Source organism: Monodon monoceros, unplaced genomic scaffold (assembly GCF_005190385.1).
Source record: "Monodon monoceros isolate NGI ecotype Baffin Bay Population unplaced genomic scaffold, NGI_Narwhal_1 Super_Scaffold_21, whole genome shotgun sequence".
In the NCBI taxonomy this organism is placed as follows: domain Eukaryota; kingdom Metazoa; phylum Chordata; class Mammalia; order Artiodactyla; family Monodontidae; genus Monodon; species Monodon monoceros.
The window spans coordinates 66,523,188-66,544,231 of NW_021703778.1; the positions used below are offsets into that span (position 1 = coordinate 66,523,188).

At 44.5% G+C, this 21,044-nt stretch overlaps 1 protein-coding gene across 1 annotated transcript in view; it reads left to right on the forward strand.

The window, feature by feature from the left end:
• Positions 1-370: 370 nt before the first annotated feature.
• The window catches only part of USP3 (ubiquitin specific peptidase 3), a 129,039-nt gene continuing 108,365 nt past the window's right edge, over positions 371-21,044 (forward strand). Inside the window, exon 1 of the mRNA XM_029236255.1 lies at positions 371-567. The gene's annotated coding sequence lies outside the window, so the exon portion shown is untranslated. The remainder of the gene's footprint in view (positions 568-21,044) is intronic.

Consider the following 21,044-nt stretch of genomic DNA (forward strand, 5'->3'; position numbering starts at 1 on the left):
ATCCTCATTGATGTAGGAGGGTATTCAGTTTTCCAGTGGTCTTGGTGTTAGATTTTTCTGTTTAAGTTTAAAAAAATATCCAGTCGTGTTGTTGACCATCTATTGTCTCCAGTGCCTAAATGTTATGGGAAGAGGAAGACCTGGATTTGAATCTGGATCTGCTACTTACCAGTCAAGTGTCCTCAGGCAAATTCTTCATCTTCTCTGAACACAACTGTAAAATGAGCACAACTACTAAATTATAGGGTTGCTGTGAGGCTTAGATGAGAAGTGGCCACAGAGCTGGGCACATGGGAGGGGATCAGTTGGTGTGTGCTTCTCACTTCCCTATATCTCCATATCCTCAGGTACCAGCTGCCACGAAGGCTGAGTTCCTCCTTGACCTTGAGAAGGGCCTCATGGGCCAGGGGAGGAGTCAGACATATCAACAAATCAACCAACTGACCGATGTTAACATCGCCAGAAATGGGACAAAGTGACATCATACAGCTCCTGATATGATACCCTGAGATGAACCCAGCATCACCTCTGGCTACCCTGGCCAAGTCTGCACAGCATGAACCCAAGGTAAGGAAATATCAGACAAACCTAAAATGAGGTACTTTCCACAAAATAACTGGCCTAGATACTTCAAAAATGTCAATTGTCATGAAAGACCAAAAAAAAAGAACAGGCAACTGTTGTAGATTAAAGAATACTAAACAGACATAACAACTACATGCAATGATGATCTGGGAATTTTCTTTACTATTAAGGACATTATTGGGATAATTTGTGAAATCTGAATAAGATCTGTATATTAGATAATAATTAGTATCAAAGTTAATTTCCTAACTTTGATAATTATTCTCTAATTACGTAAGAGAATTTCCTTGGTTTTAGAAAACATACACATTGAAGCAGTAGAGGGGTATAATGTCTGAAAATAACTCATAAACTGTTCAGAAAAAAATAAAATTATACACCCGGGGGGGAGGGTGAGAGAGAATGAGGAGAAGGTTAAAGCAAATGTGGGAAAACATTAATATTTAGGGAATCTGGGTGAAAGATGTACAAGAATTCTTTGTCCTATGCTTGCAACTTTGCTTTAAGTTTGAAACTATGTCCAAAAAAAAAAAAATTAAAAAAATTTTTGAAGCAATACTAGAGCCATGTCCTAAAGGACACTAGGAATTTGTGGGTTGGAAAAGGAGACTTCCAGGCTAAGTAAAGACTTAGGAAAGTATTCAGGAAGCTGCTAGGTGCTGGCGGGTCCATTTCGTAGAAAACTGCATTTAAACAGGTTCTGGAAAGAGGTGTCAGAGTCCTCCAAGCAGACAACAGGAGGAGAGGCCCTTCAGTCAGTGGCCAGACGTATGAGAGAGCAGGGCACTAGCAGGCAGAAGTTAGGTGTGGCCGAGGGCAGTAAAGCTGGACATTCAGGTTGGGGACAAATTGCAAAGGATGAATGCCCTGCCAAGGCGTTGGGACTTTATTCTGCAAGCAGGGAGTGGAAGATAAGATCTATGTTGGAGACAGAGGGGAGGATAAATGGAGAAGAGCAGGATGGCAGCCAGGCCACAGGTGACTTGTGCAGTGTCTGGGGAGTGAAAGAAGATGCCAAAGGCCCAAATGATAGCCCTTTGGCCAAAACGAGAAGGGCGATATGTACATTCCCCCCACCCCCCAACCCATGGGGAAGCAAACTGGCACACCAGTTTTGGTGCTCTGATTCCTGTTTGCTCTGCATTGCAGAGGCCACAGGACATTTGACTCTCCAGCATGGGCAAGCCCCCAGCAGGCTTAGTGGGTGGAGCAGACACTGACGCGTACAGCAGGGGATGGAGGGCCACTAGCCATCTCATAGTGGAAGGCCTTTGCTAAATTCAGAAAACCACCTCCGTTCCCTGTCCTGGCCAGCGTGGTCTCTTCCCGTCCCTTCAGTGCCTGATTTCCCAAGATTCCAGTGGGCTGCCCAAGTGACTGTTACGGCCGGTTCTGCCCTGTTTCCACCCCAGGAGGCTAAAGGCCTGGCCACAAATTCAGTTCCTTTTATTGCACAACAGTTGGGCATTTTCGAATCAAATTGAGCCAATCCATTCATTCAACATTCAACAAATATTTGCCGGGTGCTACTGTGTGCTTAAGGGACTTATCTAAGTGGAAAGGGGAAGTGGGTAGGGCGGGAACATGGCTGGGTTATATTGTAACGAGAGTGGTTTTTCCCCTTGGCGTTTCATTTGGTATATCCGAATTAGATATTTGTTTCTCATCAAATTTGAAAGGAATTGTTGTCTTTAAGTCGCTCCTAGCCTAATGAGGATGCAGCCCAGCAACAAGTGGCAGCAAGGGGCATTCTGAGCAGCGGAGTAAACACTCACGGAGCAGGATGATCCCCGTGTGGCCTGACTCATGCCAGGGCCTCTTCGTAGTCAGGGTGGTTCTGATGACAGTGATGATGATGGTGAGCAGCTCCTATGTGCCAGGCACTCTGCTAAATGCTTTCTGCACGTTCTCTCCAAACCTAACCACTTAATCCTGAGAGGTAGATATTTTATGCTTGAGCAAACTGGTTCAGAGAGATTGATGGATTTGTCCAAGGCCACACAGCCACTTAGGGGCAGAGTCTGGATCTGAACTCAGACCTTCTTGTCTCTAAAGGTGACGACCATTCCAGTGTTGTGCCACTTCCCACTGCTTCGAAATGGGAAGGAAGTTTCAGGTAAATGACTAAAAGCATCCCCCAAGGCGACGGTTCTCAAACCTTAGCAAGAATCAGCGACACCCAGAGGGCTTATTAGAACACAGATGGCTGAGTCCGTGTTGAGCTGTCTGAGGTGGGGCCTGCCGATCTGTATCGCTAACAAACCCAGGTGATGCCCACGCCGCTGGTGCTGGGATCGCTCTCAGGACCACTGCCCGTAGGGAGAGCAGCGAGTTGAGTCTACTGGTCCCCCACTCCTCCCCCACCCCTCTGTTAAGTTCGGCGTCTGCAAAATCTTGCCATTTCCCCCGTCTGAAGAGGAGGCCGAGGCTACTGCTGCCTCCCTTCTGCTGTCTCCCTGGGAGCCTGTGTTGGGCGGCAGGAGTGCAGAGCATCCCTGGCTGAGCCCTCTGCTCCCAGCTGCACACAGACTCATCTGCTCTCGGGTCACTGCCCTCTCTCTCTGAGCTCCACCGTCGTTCCCAGGCTTCCCGAGCTTTCGCTCACTTGTTGATTCTCTGCGAACCGACCCTGCTCTCCTCTCCTCGGTCAGGTGTGGTGTGTGAGCTCTGATCTCCTACAGCACCCTCTCCTGAGCTGCAGGGAACGTGGGACGCAGAGGTCGTCTCTGTCACCTGAGATCCTTGTTCCTCTGGGAAGATAAACTTTCTAGCAGCTTGGTAAACTTCCCAAGTTACAGTTTAACATGGGAACATGTGTTTCAAAGGCTCATGGACTTTTAGACTTGGAAAAGCCTTAGCTGAAAGGAGGAGAAGAAGGAAACGAACACTTACTGAGAATCTGCCATGTGTCAGCACAAGGCCAGAGGCTTAGTGTGTGTCACAGTATTTACTCTTCACAGTGATCCTGTGAGTTCTGGGGTGGGGTGTGTGTGTGTGTGTGTGTGTGTGTGTGTATGTATGTTTTAATCTCCATGAACAGTAGAGAAAACTGAGATTCTAAGAAGTTCAGCAGCTGGTCCTGACCACACAGCTGGTTAGCAGCTGAGCCAGGATGCGACCCCAGGTCTGCCCCTGCTCTTTCCACCACCACTGACCCATCAGTTCACATCATTGGTGTTCTCTCTAACTCTGAGATAAATTTACTGGGTTTTGAGCCACACATGAGGCCCAAAGGCTGGCCTTCTAAGACAAACCCTGGGTCAGTCACGCAGTGGTCAGTGCTGGGGATGCTGCCGGGGGGTGGGAGGAGGAGGTGAGGAGAGAGGCCACGATCAAGCGCTGGGTGAGCAGGGGGAAGCTGCCAGGAGTCTGGAGGAGTCGGTAGCAACTCTCCGCCTGGGAGCAGGCGAAGGCAAACGGGATTGCAGGAGTCTCCAAAGAAGCAGCAGCAGCCAGACCCTCAGCTCAGGCCAAGCTAATGGCTGTGCTGCTCCGAAGAGCCAGGTGCCAGCCTTCCTGGTCAGGCTGTGGGCCTGTGTAAAGGCAGCTTCTGCCCGGCACATCTGTCAAGTGCCTACTTTTGTGCCCAGCATGGTGAGGTGTTGAGGCTACACTTAAAAAAATAAATAAATAAAGCATCCTTGTCATCAGAGAGCTCACAGTTTGGGAACAGGTGCAAGCAGCTAATAAGACCCAGCCAGATAAATATGGTTTTTAATATGGTGCTTTGTAGCTTAGAACACCTGCTCTCATATACATATGCTGTCCAGGGACCCTCACGGGGACACTGCCGCAGGGGAGAGAGGAAGGGCACTGTGCTAATCGTTCGGCCCTTCACATCCGATGCTTCGTGGACCCTCGGCACACCCCATGGGGCCCACAGAAGAGGGAGTCCTGACTGCCCCTTGGTGCGTGGGTGAGGCTCCCCAGAAGGATAGTATTCAGCTGGGCTTGGAGAGATAGATAGGAGTTCCTTATGCAGAAAAGAGAAAGAGGAGGTTACTGCACTGCCATTTCTTATACTATGATTTTGGTGTCGTAGGCACTTTTAGCCTTAGCTGCCAGGAGCAGGGCTTGAGCTGGGCCTCTCAGCCTCTTCCATTCCGATCTGAAAAGCCCTAACTCTTTTATCCGTCTTCCTGTGGCAGCTCCCTTCAGGAGAGCCAGAAGGTCTAAGGTGCTGGCCAGCACGCATCTCAGAGGCTGGTGGGTGTGCTTTCAGCTGACGAGGGCTGGCTTGGGGACAAAAGTTAAGACTGACTTTTCTCTCTCTCTCTTTGCCATCCATTTTTCTTCAATGACTGTCTTCCTAGAGTCTGTCATGTAATGACTGTGACAGGACCAGGGACACATGAGGGAGGAGCCATCAACCATGCCTGTCATCTGTCCTCGTTAAGTCCCCGAAAGAAAACGTTAGTTGTGAATCAGTGAAAAATCGAGCACGAAGCCAGCGGGGAGGAGATTTAAGTGTGTCTCTTTTAACTAGTGGCGAGTGAGAAAACAAGTTCTGGATTAGAATTCGGCAGAGTGGCTTCACCCTAGGTAGCTGGGGGGCCAGGAGCTAGGAGGACACAGGGAAGGACTCTCAAGAGGATGCTGGGGCTTCCCTGGTGGCGCAGTGGTTGAGAGTCCGCCTGCCGATGCAGGGGACACGGGTTCGTGCCCCGGTCCGGGAAGATCCCACATGCCGCGGAGCGGCTGGGCCCGTGAGCCATGGCCGCTGAGCCTGCGCGTCCGGAGCATGTGCTCCGTAGCGGGAGAGGCCACAACAGTGAGAGGCCCGCGTACCACAAAAAATAAAAAAAAATTTTAAAAATTTTAAAAAAAGAGGATGCCGGACATTAGTTGGGTGGTTGGGAGGGGGAGGGGAGAGCCTCAGGCTGCCAAGTGGTCACCCAGCCGAGCTAGCACTGAGAAGAGCTTTGGAATGAGGGACAACCAATCCTCCACCTCCAACAGACCTGGCTGCTCTCTGGGGTCCTCCGTGGTGTGGCCGGGGTGAATGCTGCCCAAGGAAACCTCATACAGCGCCTGCAGGGCGACCAGCTCTTCAGTGCGGCGCTGACAGAAGCAGGCGGAGAGCCTTGCCCCCCCAACTCCCGGCAGCAGCCAGATGAGGCCGTGGCCAGGAGCCAGATGGTGATGGCTCGGGCTAGGGGAGTCCCGGCAAAGTTACTGCGAACCAGTTATGCAACCTCCCGCTGTAATCAACCACCGTTTGTCTCCTGCCAAGCCCTCACGCTGCCTAGGCTGGCACAGACACCCTCTGTGTGGAGAAGGAATGACACTGAAATTATAAACTGCACCGTGACTGAGATTTTAATAACCAGATTGAACTATAAGCCTGGAAAACCTTAAGGGAACCCAAATAAGTTGCTGGCTCTGAGACTGTGGAGGGATCTGGACCAAGAAGGGTTAATGTAATTATGGGAAGAAAGCTAGTTTCATGTTGGCCCACATAAGAGTGACTATAAAAACTAACCCACCAGACTCAATCTTCACAACAACTCTTGGGGTTATTTTCTTTTTCGCCTTTTAATTGAGGTGCCATGCACATGACATGGAATTAAGTATTATAATTGTGTACACTTCAGCGGCATTTAGTACAGTCACAAGACTGTGCAGCCATCACCTTTAGCAAGTTCCAAAGCATTTTCATCACTCCTTGGGGTGGTTTTTTTTTTTTTTTTTTTTTTTGTGGTGCGCGGGCCCCTCACTGCTGTGGCCTCTCCTGCTGCAGAGCACAGGCTCCGGACGCGCAGGCTCAGCGGCCATGGCTCACGGGCCCAGCCGCTCTGCAGCATGTGGGATCCTCCCGGACCAGGGGACGAACCCCTGTCCCCTGCATCGGCAGGCGGACTCTCAACCACTGCGCCACCAGGGAAGCCCTCCTTGGGGTGCTTTTATCCCCTTGTTATGGGTGGAATATTGAGGCCCAGGAAAGTTAAGTGAGGGATCCAAGTTCATCGATGGTAGAAACCAGACTTGAACCCGATCCACTAACTCCCCTGGAAGGAGGGAACATTGTCTTCAGACTTTAGTAACAGCCTCTGAACTGACTTCCTGTCCTCTAGTCTCCCCTGTCTCCAGTTGCCTTAAACATAGTTAGTAGATGCATCTCCTACAGCCAGGCTCTGACAGCATCATTCCCCATCTCAGCCTCCCAGTGGGTCCTCAGTAGCATCGAAATACAGTCTGAGCTCCTTTATCCACTGTAAACTTTATGTTGATGCAGTCACCAAGCAACTTGTTTCTTTCCAGTGTGTGGTCCGTGGGAAACGCTCTTGCATCCTCACCTGGCAACTCTGGGATTAGAGGCTGATCCCAGCAGAGTCCCTCTCCTTTATCTTGTCTATCAGCTGCTAGCCACCCTACATTTGTCCTTTAGGCTCTTAGGCAGGATCTGACACCAACGCTGGCTCCCAAAACTGTAAGAAACACGTATCAGGTTCTCTGAATGTTGCCATTGGAGCCCGCCTCACTTGACTCAAGGGGAAGGACAGGAACCCCCATCTCTCCACCTTATTATTATTAGCTAAATTATTTTAAAGTCAAATAGTGGATGCAATGTGGATATTAAATATGTTGATGCCAATATATACGTGTTAGTTGAAAAGATATTCACGGTGTATTGTGAGATGCCAAAAGGTAAAATCCTATATATGGTGTATAATTCTGTCTTAGAAAAATATCTATCTATATATAGAGAGAACATATATATGTTTTGAACCCGTGCATATATTTGCATAAGAAAAAGATCTGAAAAGGTATACTCCAAAATGTTAATGATAGTCCTTTCTGGGTGGTATAATATAGAATGACTCTAATTTTTTCCTTTTGCTTATTATTTGCTAAGTTTTTTTTCTGTAAAAACATGGCCTGTAGAAGGAAAAGAATACCAAAGAGGAAAAGGGTTCCTGTAGTGCTTTGTTCACGCACCTCAATGTGGCTTCATACAGCTAATTGTGTACATGCATCTGCTTTCCCCTCATCTTGGGGACATGGATGTCGTCTCATTCATTTTCTCTTCTCCATGACATCTCCATGACAAACTCAAGAGTTATTAGCCAGCTAATGAGCAGACTCAGCCCCTTCTCTCTCTAACCCCTCCTGAATGATAGGGCTGGTGTAAGTCTCTGATCTAAGCCCCTCAGGCACCCTCCAGGGAGTTACCCTGATACTTGCAGTCCTGGGTTCCTGAAGTTTCCCCTAGGCAATGTGACAATGAGTAAAAGACATACACACAACTACCTCACCTGTTTCCTACCTTTACTAGGCCAAAGTCAGAGGGAGAAACAGCAAGTCTGTAGACCCAGAAATTCTCCTGTGCTTGTGGGTTTCTTCTCAATATGATTTCATTACTGTAAGGCGATGTCTCATTGCCTGGGCGACCAGGAGGGGGATCTGCACAGAGCAGCCTCCACCTCGACCTTAACTCTATTTTGTTAAACTCCCACTGGCTTCTGAGCTCACTTCACATTTGTGGTTGCAAGATGTAAACATTCTTCAGTTCTGCTGGGTTTTTTCTTCATCTTGCTTTGTCTCTCTTCCTAAGGAATGGCTGACACATATAGTTTCTCTTGCATTTTACCAACTAACCTTGATATCTTTCACTCTTCCCATACTGTCTTGTGATCAGTATTGTTCAGTCAAAAGAGATGAGTATGGGGACTTCCCTGGTGGCGCAGTGGTTAGGAATCCGCCTGCCAATTCAGGGGACACGGGTTCGATCCCTGGTCCAGGAAGATCCCACGTGCCATGGAGCAACTAAGCCCGTGTGCCACAACTACTGAGCCCGCGTGCCACAACTACTGAAGCCTGCACGCCTAGAGCCCGTGCTCCGCAACAAGAGAAGCCACCAAAATGAGAAGCCCGCACACTGCAACAAAGAGTAGACCCCGCTCGCCGCAGCTAGAGAAAGTCTGCACACAGCAAAGAAGATACAATGCAGATTAAAAAAAAAAAAAAAAAACATAGATGAGTATGTATTTTCAAGGTGTGAACCAGAATGTCAGAATTGGACATTTCCAGTTGAGAGAATGTTGGCGGGAACAGCTTTAACTATGTTTGTTTTTCCCCCTTGATTTACATTTTTTCCCTTGGTTTTCCTTTTCCAGCTCCATAGTGGCACAAACACACGTTTCTAAACTACACTGTAGGAACAACTCTCTGTGGCATTGGAACTGAGCAGGACCTTGCAGGGCCCTCCCGGGTACAAAAGCCCCTCCATGTCCCCCGTTTCTTGCTTGTAAGAAAAGGCTTTAGTCTCCTAGGGCTTCCCTGAGTTTCAAAGAGCAGACTCAAGCAGTTACTAATTAGGGAGGAGAGGGAATGCAGAAAGAAAAGAAATGCAGTTAAGCAAGAAAAGTAATGATAATAGTTCAGCAATAAAAGAGTCCTAGCTCCTCCTCAAGGGCTATACATAATCCGATACACATCTTTGAGTTGTTCTGTAGGAACTAAGACACCCCTCACCCCAACCCACGTGGAGGGTGGCGACTATACGCTGAGCGCAAGCACGTAGACCCCAGACTGGTTAGAACCAAAAGGCTGATGATTGAGATTCCTGAAATATAACCCTGTTACCTTCTCACCACCAACCAATCAGAAGAAAATCATGCACCCTGCAGCCCTCACCCCAGATATCACCTTTAAATACCCTTCCCTGAAAGCCATTGGGGAGTTTGGGTCTTTTGAGCATGAGCTGCCCATGCTCTTTGCTTGGTGCCTGCAGTAAACACTGTACTTTCCTTAACGACAACCTGATGTCGGTAACTTGGCTTCGCTGTGTGAGGGGTGAGCGGACCCAAGTTCGGTTCTATAGCAGCACGGCCTGCTGCTATAGAACCGAACTTTTGCTGTGTGAGGGGTGAGATGTGAATGAATTATCCCTCTCCCTGGTGAGGCTCAGAGGTCTTATTACTGAACTGAACTTAGGTCAAGGCAAGGCATACAGGCAGCTCGTGCTCAAAAGACCCGAACTTCCCGATAGCTTTCAGGGAAGGGTTTTTAAAGGCAACATTTGGGGTGAGGGCTGCAGGGTGCATGACTTTCTTCTGATTGGTTGGTGGTGAGGTAGCAGGGCGACGCTTCAGGAATCTCAGTCATCAGCCTTCTGGTTCCAACCAGTCTGGGGTCTACGTGCTTGTGTTCAATGTGTAGTAGTCGCTATCCACTTGGGTTGGTGACTGGGGGGACGAGGGGTCTTGGTTCCTGCAGAACAACTCAAAGATAGGTATCAGATGGTTATGTATATCCCTTGTGGAAGAACTGGGACAAGGAACTAAGATAATAGTTTCATTGCTGAACTATTATCATGACTTCTTCTTGTTTAACTGCTTTTCCTTTGTTTCTGCATCCCTTCTCTTCCCTAATTAGTCATTTGAATCTGCTCTTTGGAACTCAGGGAAGGCCTAGGAAATTAAAGTGTTTTTCTCCAAACAATAAATGGGGGCATTAAGGGGTTTTTGTACCCAGGAGGGTCCTACTTGGTTTCAGTCCCCCTTTTCATTGATACTCCTCCATCCTGAGAGGACCAAATGTGGGACAAGAAAGGGAATAAGTTTGTGGAAAGAGAGGTTAATCATAAACTTGACAGGGGAACTCGGTGTCAGGGGGACTCAGTCTCAGTATGACGGGCAGAGAACTAGACTCAGTAATAAAACTCACATAGCCTCCAATTCCCTCTCATTCCGTCTCTTGTCCTAGTTAAAATATCTGTGAATTAGACTCCATTTCTGGAATTAAGTCCCTAACAAAGTTGTTTCGTGGGGAGCCGAGCTTCTGCAGGCTGAACACACCAGCCTTGCCCAGCATCTGGCACTTAACTGTTGAAAGGAATTAAATCTAATTAAATAGAATCAAACCAAAACGAACAGGTAGATGACTAACCAGCCTTTCAAATAAGAGCCACTGGCCCTTTAAATGCAGCTCAGTTGAAGCCACAGTGTCTAAGAGGAGGCAGGCGCAGTGCTAGGGGCCCCTTGGATAGTTTGTGGGGCGGGGGTTCTCTTAGCTCATTGCTCTGTGAGTCCACTGTGGTTTCTCGTAGTCACTGCCTGTGGTGAATAACTGGCTTTGAATCCAGTCAAAAATGAGAGTCTCTGCTGAGAGCCATGGTATGAGCTGGGCCTGGGTGTGAATCAGCATGAATAGAGGAGGGAGGCTGGGAGGGAGAGAGGAAGGTGGGCGCCCCCTAAGGTCAGTGAGGCAAACACTGTAACTGTCAGAAACATGAGAGCATTAGTGATGTGAAATGAGCCGTGTAACTCATGGCCCAGCCCTCTCTGGATAGGTTCCTGTCCTGAAAGTAGCTGAGAATAGCCAAACCCAGAGAGGTGTAGATGAGCAATCTCAGGGTATGGCCTGACCCTGCACCTGGGGCCTGAAGGGCAGGGAAGGAGGAGAGTCAGCCACTGTGCTCCGTTATGCAGTTAGTCTTCATGACGAATCTGGGACATAGATGTTATTCCCATTTTATAGAAGGGGAAACTGAGGCCCAGAAGGGTGACACACTATAATGGAAAGGATATCACCTTGAGAGACAGACAGAATTGGGTTCTAGCATCCCAGGCACCATCCCCTACCACCTGCATGACTTTGGGTAACCCCTTACCCTCCCTGCCCCTCAAACTCCTCATCTGTGAATGGGAGGTATTAGTGCCCACCTCACAGAGTTGTTGTGAGGATTAAACACAAAGAAAATGGTGCACAGAAAACAAAACCCTGATACACAGGAGGGAGGGGTTTTTTGGTTTTTTCGTTTTGTTTGTTTTGTTTTTTGCGGTATGTGGGCCTCTCACTGTTGTGGCCTCTCCCGTTGCGGAGCACAGGCTCCGGACGCACAGGCTCAGCGGCCATGGCTCACGGGCCCAGCCGCTCCGCGGCATGTGGGATCTTCCCGGACCGGGGCACGAACCCGTGTCCCCTGCATCGGCAGGCGGACTCTCAACCACTGCGCCATCAGGGAAGCCCTAGCCTGTATTTTGAGCATAACATTGGCCTCTATATTTTGTTTTCAGTTTTAGCAAATATGTATGCATTTCTGAGCTATATATACTTTAATTTTGTTGTGTTGTGTTTTGGGGTGCTTCTATATAAATAATATCAAATAAAATTTAATGTAGAGTGATTATGAGATTTATCGTTTAAAGCTGGATATGCACCTACCCCGCAACTCATTCATTCCACTCCTAGGTCTATACTGTAGGGCAGTGGTTCTCAAACTTTTTGGTTTCAGGACTCTCTTATCCTCTTAAAAATTATTGGAGATCCCATACCGAAGAGCTTTTGTTTATGTGGGTTACATCTATTGATATTTACTATATTAGAAATTGACACATTTAAAAATATTTATTAACTAATTTTAAAATAAACCCAGTACATGTTTTTTTAATTGAAGTATAGTTGATTTACAATATTGTGTTAAATTCCGCTGTACAGCAAAGTGATTCAGTTATACATATATATACATTTTTTAATAGTTTTTCATTATAGTTTACCATAGGATACTGAATATAGTTCTCTGTGCTATACAGTAGGACCTTGTTGTTTATGCATTCTATATATGATAGCTTACATCTGCTAGCCCCAACCTCTCACTCCATCGCTCTCCCAACCCTCTCCCGCTTGGCAACCACAAGTCTGTTCTCTATGTCCATGAGTCTGTTGCTGTTTCGTAGATAGGTTCATTTGTGTCATTTTTTTAGATTCCACATATGAATGATATCATACGGTATTTGTCTTTCTCTTTCTGACTAACTTCACTTAGTGTGATAATCTCTAGTTGCATTCATGTTGCTGCAAATGGCATTATTTCGTTCTTTTTTATGGCTGAATAGTATTCCATTGTGTATCTTCTTTATCCATTCATCTGTCGATGGACATTTAGGCTGTTTCCACGTCTTGGCTCTTGTGAACAGTGCTGCTATGAACATAGGGGTGCATGTATCTTTTTGGATTAGAGTTTTGTCTGGATATATGCACAGGAGTGGGATTGCTGGGTCATATGGTAATTCTATTTTTAGTTTTCTGAGGAACCGCCATACTGTTCTCCATAGTGGCTGCACCAACTTACATTCCCACCAACAGTGTAAGAGGGTTCCCTTTTCTCCACATCCTCTCCAGCATTTGTTATTTGCAGAGTTTTCAATGATGGCCATTCTGACGGGTGTGAGGTGGCACCTCATGGTAGTTTTGATTTGCATTTCTCTAATAATTAGCAATGTTGAGCATCTTTGCATGTGCCTATTGGCTGTTTGTATTTCTTCTTTGGAGAAAGGTCTATTTAGGTCTTTTGCCCATTTTTCGACTGAAACCCAGTACATGTTAACACAACATATTTTATGAAAAAGAATTATATATGCTTGAAAATTTAGAGAGATGAGCGGCATTGTTTACATTTTGCAAATCTCTTTACTGTCTGGCTTTAACAGAAGACAGCCTCATATAGATACATAATTGGAAATGGTAGGAGTATTTTAATGGCCTTTTCTGATAATTAGGCACATATCATGCAGCCTCTGGAAAACTCCTCTGCCTATGCCTGACAGAATGAAAGTGAAAATCATTATGAAAATAGTTTTGACCTCACGGACCCCCTAAAAGGACTTCACGGACCCCTGTGGGTCCTTGGATCACACTTTGAGAACTGTTGCCTGAGTGAAACTTGCACATGTGTGCAAGGGATGTGCTAGGAGGGAGGGATGTGCTAGGTTGTTCACTGCAGCATTGCTTGTAATAGAAAAATCTGGAAACAACCCAAACATCATTCATCAGCAAGAGAATTAGTAAATGAATTACGGTTCATTCACACAATGGTGTATTTTACAGCAGTGAAAATAAGGCCTCTTTTCCTATCTTTGTACATAGGAAGTCTATGTATTAACAGAGTTCTTGCATTTTGACTGAGTAGCTCATTTGATTGGTGTAGACCAGAGTATAAATGAGGCCATGCAGAAAATAGGTATGTAAGAAGTGGACAAACAATGAACAAACCCAAAGATTGAATGAAGAGGCAAAGCCAGAGTCACCTACCTTCCTATTGTTACTTTTGTCATGTTAAATTCTCAGGCTTGAAGCCTTTTTATTTTCTGAAGCACTTGACTTCAGCCTAATGATTAAAAGCTAACTTCCTGTTTTAAAATGATGTGTATGTCCTGGCAAAGTAGTTTGTAAACAGTGGGACTTAATAAACACAAGCTCACAGAGAATTCAGCAAATTTTGGAAGTTTGAGAGCACAGGGCTAATACAAGTACATTTTGTGTTTAAAACTGAGCCTTCTTGCTGGAATAAAAACATTTCAAAGCAAAATCTTCCCACACATCTGATCCCCAGTTAAAGGGAAAAAGGAACAATTGTGAGCTTTATAGAGGCCAAACAGGCCACTGAAACGAGACTCATCAGCTCAAAATCCTAAAGGTTGTAAGGAAGTAGAACCAGGATTCCTATGAATGGAATTGTTTCCCAAAGGGCTCCCCCCTCCACCACCACCGTCCTATCCCCTCAACACACACACACACACACACACACACACACACACACACACACACGGGCTCTGTACAGTGTACTCTTTCAGATTAGAGGAGCAAGTGTTAGCCTTACAGTGGCCAGAGACGACCAAACTAAGAGGGGTTCATAAAGGATACACGTTGTATTTGTCTTTCAAACATACACTTATATTAGCAGTTATTAAAACAGGGACACCTTGTATATCCAGAGGTCCTTACCCAGCAAACTTACTGGTCTTTTTTTAATATTTATTTATTTTATTTTTGGCTGCATTGGGTCTTAGTTCCAGCACGTGGGTTCTCTAGTTGTGGCACGTGGGCTCAGTAGTTGTGGTGTGGGCTTAGTTGCCCCATGGCACGTGGGATCTTAGTTCCCTGACCAGGGATCAAACCTGCGTCTTCTGCACTGGAAGGTGGACTCTTAACCGCTGGACCACCAGGGAAGTCCCCCAAACTTACTGGTCTTGAACATAGGGGTTTTTTTCCCCCAAAAGATTTTCCCATTTTGTAGTATCCCTGTATTGCCCACCAGTTTTTTCCCTAGCTTAACTCCCAGGGAGCAGGCAGCCAGATATGGACCCACCAGGCAGGAGACTGGAGATTTCTTCTCAGGTGAAACTTGCCCAAGGGAAATGGCTTAAGAGATTGACAGTTGAAGGTCACCTAAATAAACAGTGGGGTCTCTGCCTAGTTATCCTGCCTGAAGCCTTTTAATCAATAATCCTCTTCTCTCTCTCACACACACACAGATTTTCCAATTAGCTTTTTCATGCTTCACTCTTAAATAAGGCTAATATTAAAATAATATTAAATAAGGCAAAATTCAAATAATTGAGGAAAAGTCTCTAAAAGGTAGCAGCTAATACACACAAAACAATGAACTCAAAGAAAATAGAGAAATACAGAAAAGAGGAGGAAAAAAAGATATATTCTATGGTTAATCTTCAGGAAGAGAAAATAATGTATCCATGAAAAAAGAACAGGGTGCTAAAAAAAAAAAAAGCATTTGTATAACAATAAAGAGCCCTTGGGATTAAAAATGTGACAGCTCAGTAAAAGAGTTAGAAGATAAAATTTAGGAAATCTCTCAGAAAGTAAATAAACAAGACCCCCCCATAACTTTTGGTTGAAATCTGGCATTTAAATGCACTTACTTTATCAATCAAAAATTATTTAGGAAGCCTTGGTTTAGGAGATCAATTTTTCAGTATTTCCTCCTCAGTCAACATCTCTGGCTTCTCAGACATGAAGAGACTCCACCCTCCCTTTCTTGTGTTTTGACTTCCAAGAGTTACTTACTTCAAGTGTAGAGGTATTTTTATGGATGAGCCCATAAAGTCAAATGCTGGTTTCTGACTAATAAGTAAAGTATAACTGACTAAGAAATAGATAACCCAATAAAAAAGTCCAGAAACAGACCCAAGTATATATTTGAATGTAATACCTGATAAAATTAGCATTTCAAATCAAAGGAGAAAGGAAGGGCTATTCAATAAATGGTACTGAGACAATTGACTAAACACCATTTTCCATTTGGGAAAGCCATTTAAATTATACTGCTACCTCACTCCTTACTCCAAAATAAGTTCCAGATGAATAAAAAACTCAATATAAAACATGAAACCATAAAAGTATAGAAAGAAAATATAGGTGAATACGTTTATCATCTTAGAATGAGGAAGGCCTGTCTAAGCATGCCATGAAATATAGAAACTGTAAAGGCAAATACTGATAAATTTGAGTACATAAAATTTTTTAATTTCTATAAAAGAATAAACATATTTAAAAGGCAAAATAAACTAATAAAAATAATTTCAACATGTATGATAATTGGTTAATTTCCTTAATGTACAAAGTATTTGCACAAATGAATAAGAAAAAAAAAAACCCACCCAAATGTATCAGTCAGGATCCAGTCAGAAAAACAGAAACCATGCTAGGTAATTCAAACAGGGAAAATTAATGCATCTGGTTACACGAATGTTGGAGGGTCAAAAGACAATTGGGTAATAGATTCAAAATTAATACCATAGAGAGCTCATAATGTTAATTTATAAAGAACACCTACAAGTCAAAAGGAAAAAGACCAACAACTTCACATAAAAATGGGCAAAGTATATGAAAAGAAAAGTCATAGTTAAGAAAATACAAATGGGGGACTTCCTTGGTAGTCCAGTGGTTAAGAATCTGCCTTCCAATGCAGGGGACTCGAGTTTGATCCCTGGTCGGGGAACTAAGATCCCACACGTGGCGGGGAAACTAAGGCTGCGTGCCATAACTACTGAGCCCATGTGCTCTACAGCCCACGCACCACACCTAGAGAGAAGCACACACGCTGCAGTGAAAGATCCCGTGTGCCTCAACTAAGACCTGATGCAGCCAAATAAATTAATTAATTAGGGAGGTGTGTGGCGCTCCCGCAGCTGAACTTTGGGGGCAAATAAGTGGGGCCTGCTGGGAACAGGACTTCTAAAACGACAAATATATCTGGAAGGCTGTGGTCCAAGGCCATTTTTGCTGGCTATAAGTGGGGTCTACGGAACCAGAGGGAGCACACAGCTCTCCTGAAAATTGAAGGTGTATGTGCTCGAGTTGAAACTGAATTCTGTCTAGGCAAGAGATGTGCTTATGTGTACAAAGCAAAGAACAACAGAGTAACTCCTGGTGGAAAACCAAACAAAACCACAGTAATCCGGGGAAAGATAACTCATGCTCTTCGAAACAGTGGCATGGTTTGTGCCAAATTCCGAAGCAACCTTCCTGCTAAGGGCATTGGATACGGAATCCATGTGATGCTGTACCCTTCAAGGATTTAAACTTACTGAAAAGTAAATAAATAAAAGTGTGGATTTGTTCCCTTGTATTTTTGTTTAATTAATTAATTAATTAAAAAGAAAATACAAATGGGTTTTAACACATGAAAAGATGCTCATTCAAAAGAAAATAAAAATTAAAACTATAATGAGATGATATTCTTCATCTATCATTTTGGAAAGATCAAAAGCCATTAAAAGCAACAAGTACTGACTCAGAACCATCCAAAATAATTGAAGTGGAAAAAGCAAGTTGCAGAATGGTGTGACAATTTGTGTCCCAAAAAAGGGAGAATAAGAATATATATTTACAATACATACAAGCACATATATAATAAACACTATAGATGCACACAGTATATATACACACACACATACATACATACAGTAATAATCTCTGGAAGAGTAGAGAAGGAAAAGTGCTAACTGTTGTTTTTGTCTGCAGGAAGGGGACCTGGAGAAAGGAGAACTTACTTTTTACAGAATACCCTTTATTTATTTATTTGTATTGTTGTCAAGTACATGTAACATAACATGTACCATTTTGAATATTTTAGAGTGTACCATTCGGCAACATTTAGTACATTTGCAGTGTTGTGCAGCCATCGCCACTATCTAGTTACAGAACATTTTCATCACCCCAACACGAGACCCCATACTCATTAGCAGTCACTTTCCCATTCGCCCTTTCCCCCAGACCCTGGCAACCACTAACCTGCAGATAAGAAAATCTCTATGGATTTGCCTCTTCCGGATATTTCATATAAATGGAATAATATGTGGCCTTTTGTGTCTGGCTTCTTTCAGTTAGCATAATGTTTCAAGGTCCATCCAAATAGTAGCATGTATCAGTACTTCATTCCTTTTTATGGCTGAATAATGTTCCACTGTATGAATATACCGCATTTTGTTTATCTAGTGTCAGCTGATGACATTTGGGTTGTTTCCACTTTGTGGCTATTGTGAATAGTGCTGCTATGAACATTCGTGTATAAGTTTTTATTTGAACCCCTGTTTTCAGTTTGCGGAGGTATAGACCCAGGAGTGGAATTTCTGGGTCATATGATAATTACTGAAAACTCTGTAGTGACTTTTTTTTTAAATTAATTAATTTATTTATATTTTGGCTGCATTGGGTCTTCATTGCTGCACGCATGCTTTCTCTAGCTGCAGCTAGCGGGGGCTACTCTTCGTTGCGGTGCTCGGGCTTCTCATTGCGGTGGCTTCTCTTGTTGCAGAGCACGGGCTCTAGGCACGCAGGCTTCAGTAGTTGTGGCACGTAGGCTCAGTAGCTGTGGCTCACGGGCTCTGGAGTGCAGGCTTAGTAGTTGTGGCGCACGGGCTTAGTTGCTCCGCGGCATGTGGGATCTTCCCGGACCAGGGCTTGAACCACACTGGCAGGCAGATTCTTAACCACTGCGCCACCAGGGAAGTCCCTGTAGTGACTTTTGAATGTTGTACCACATGCATATATTACCTAATCAAAACTTGACTATTGTAATAAAAATAACTAAGTAGAGACAAATGTATTGTTTTATAATCACATTTTGGCAGCTCTGCAAAATCAGCATTGGATCAGTAAAGGGCCTCACAGTCCTAAAAGAAACGGAGGTGTAGAAAGTTAAAATATAATCTAATTTTTAAATATGACTCATAGAACCAGTAGGTCTTCAGGCTACAAATGTTCCCCATCATTAAATGTTTCAGCAGCATTGCCCTGGTGAGCGTGGGAAGGGCTGTGAGAATGTTTTCTAAATCCATTTTAAAAAAGGTAAAGCGGTAATTAAAGTTGGCTTCAACCCTGTGATTGTTTGCTGCCTGGACTCTCAGTGGGAGCCTTGGCTCCTGCAACACCACAGATGTCCTCTAGGGGGCGACCCCCGGAGAGACTGGAGTTCCTGGCGTTGCTCTGCGCTGGTGACTGGGGTGTGTTCCTCCCGCAGAGCTTTCACAAAGACAAGGAGAGGGAACACTGTGACAAAGAACCAGCGCTGGAAGGACACTTGGAAAACATTTCTCAAGCCCTTTATTTTTAAACAAGGAGACTGAGACCCAGAATGGCCGCTGATAGTCACACAGACTTTAAACACCAAGTCTGGAAACTTCTGCTATGTTGCTTTGTAAAGTGCGGGGAGAGTGGGTTTCCAGGTCTGATAGAGCTAAGTTTGGATCCCTCCTCCTTCCCTCTCTCTACTCCCCAGTCCACCCAACTCCCACCACTTAACTTAAATGTGTGACCTAGGGCCAGTTAACTTTTCTGAGCCTGCTTCATTATCTGTATAATGGGGATAATATCATGAAGAAAGAAATGATGAAGGAAGGGAAAAATAATATCATGTATGTATAGGACCTTGTTTACACTTGGTGCCTATTGGTTCTCGATAAATATTTGTCATGTGAATGAACATGTCCCTCCTCTAGCCCTCTAGAAGCAGTGCTTCCACTGCCCAAATAAATTTTTATTGATGACACTTTAGGCAGTATCCTTATTGGCTTTCTCACATCTAGAAAGCTGACCTTGGGAGGGAAAGGAAAGGAGAGTTTGGGGTGGTAGCGCCGCTCCTGTTGGGGTGAAAAGCTCCTTCATGAAGCCTGAGCAGTCCCAGTTACTGCCCTGCTCTGCTGCCAGCACTTAGACGCCTGCACATCTGTCAGCCAGAGGTCCCCAGAGCTCCCAGGTCCTGACAGACTCTGCTGGAAAAGTGGGGTCCCTAGTGAGGGCAACAGAGTCAAATCCCCCTCGGCCCAGTTTCTGCCTCCCCTTCCCCAGTGCTCAGACAAAAGACCCAATTTGGCTATTTCAAGTAATACTAATCAAAATGTTTTATGGGAGCTGTTGTTTATGCCTGGCTATAAATGATCATGCATATCAGCGAACACATCAGAATAATGTGGTGATAAATTATAGTTGTTTGCATTATAAAATTCAGGTCATGTTTTCTCAGTCTTCATAATTTATATGGTACAAACAATTTTTTTCAGTTAGGTAATACGTTGTAATGTAAGTCTCACAGTTTGGGTCGGGGGGAGGGAACAGGGGGGATGGGCTAAAATATATTTTTTCATTATAAAAAATGTTGCTGCAATATACAAATTGGGGGAAATAGAGAAAAGAAAGTCTCCCATAATTCCATCATTCAACCACTGTTAGTGTTTTTCAGTAGATTTTTTAAAGATTTTTTAAACGCACTTTTTACAGAGTTGTAACCAGGCTAACATTTCTTTCCTTTGGCAGTGAAAGTACGGAGTCCTAACCACTGGGCAGCCAGGGAATTCCCCAGGCTAACATTTCTCATTAGAAAACTTTGGCTTCCTCAGTGCCTCACAATGATATTCATTCATTCATTCATCAAACATTTCCTAAATGCCTACTATGTGCCCAGCACTGGGGTGCAAAGATGAATTAGACAGGGTCCTTGCTAGGATATTGTTCCTTCTCCTGTCACAGCTTTTTCAGTTTGTTTATGTATCTGCTAAATGGTGCTGTTCATTGGGGGGAAGCCCTCAAAAGAAGAGGACACTGATGTATTAAAGGCAGGGTAGGGGAGTGTGTCTGGTGAGGGCAAGGAACAGCAAAGAGCCTGGCATAGCCAGAAAAATAGGAAGTGCTCAGTGAGTACTTGCTGAGTGAATGAATTATCCCAGCATGCAGTGCAAACACTTTGGTTTAGTGCTTAGAGTGCCAAAGTAGCTCTCAAATTGTATCTCTCTCTGCCTCCTTTCTTTCAGGTTTTCAAAAATGTTATCTGTGCAGATGTTATCCTCTTGAAATCTCTGGCCAACCTTTTAAGATCTCCTTCCTCCCACTATCCTCCTCTAACCTCACTTTCCATTTAACTGAGAATTTGTCCATGACTTTGAGTTTTCCTCTTCTGGGTCACTTGCTTGGGTCTCTGTATCCTTCTTGGTCTAATGTGCCCAGTGCATAGAACTATAACTGGTTAAATTAAGTGATCAGTTAAAGATTTCTTAAATGAGTCAATGCATTTACCCTTGTGAGTTTCATCAATCCTTTTGACATCCCCTTTCTTTAGGCTTAATTTACTTGTGCTTTTTTTAAAATTAATTTTTATTTGAGTATAGTTGCTTTATGATGTGTTAGTTTCTTCTGTACAGCAAAGTGAATCAGTTATACGT